Source organism: Chenopodium album, chromosome 13 (genome assembly GCF_948465745.1).
Source record: "Chenopodium album chromosome 13, dcCheAlbu1.1, whole genome shotgun sequence".
NCBI classification, from domain to species: Eukaryota; Viridiplantae; Streptophyta; class Magnoliopsida; order Caryophyllales; family Amaranthaceae; genus Chenopodium; species Chenopodium album.
This window is the reverse complement of record NC_137846.1, coordinates 30,221,313-30,221,975: the sequence shown is the minus strand read 5'-3', so window position 1 is coordinate 30,221,975 and position 663 is coordinate 30,221,313. Positions and strand designations below refer to the sequence as shown.

Sequence of the window (663 nt, the reverse complement as noted above, 5' to 3'; positions counted from 1 at the left end):
GGGAGGGAAGAATAGGTGCTTGTGAATAAGCACTCTCAAGCTTTGCCTTAATCGAGGTCATCTCCTTTCCCAAGTTTGAAATTTGTGAGGACAAATTGTTGATGGCACTGAGATGGTCGATTGAATAAACCGTTGAACCGCTTTTGCTTGTCGACTCTCTCTCACCTTCTTGCCAATCCATGTGATACCTTATCACATGTTCAATTAAGTCGACAACTTCATCCTCCATTTTGTTCATGATAGGGCCTCCGGCACCAGCATCCAAGCAAGACTTGCCTTGGGGGCTTAAACCTCCATAGAAGATTTGGATGATTTGATAGGTAGGAATCCCATGGTGTGGACATTCTCTTTGGTACTCCTTATACCTTTCCCATGCCTTATAAAGACTTTCATTCGGCTTTTGCTTGAAGCTTTGAGTGAGAGCTCTTGCTTCGGTCGTCTTCTTTTGTGGATAGAACTAAGATAGAAACTCTTTAGTCACTTCATCCCATGTTCTCAAAGAGTTTGGCTTCACCTCCTTGTCTAACCACTCCAAAGCACGTCCAATAAGAGAGAAAGGGAAAAGTTTAAGTCGAATGAACTCTTGAGAAACCCCATTCACCTTGATGGTGTTATAATACTTCTCAAATTCTTTAAGATGGTTGAGGGGACTCTCATGCTTCG

The 663-nt window shown here is 42.7% G+C and overlaps 1 pseudogene; it reads left to right on the top strand.

Annotated features, from left to right (window-relative positions):
- Nucleotides 1-326: 326 nt before the first annotated feature.
- Nucleotides 327-424, top strand: LOC145577279 (small nucleolar RNA R71; annotated as a pseudogene).
- Nucleotides 425-663: the final 239 nt, after the last annotated feature.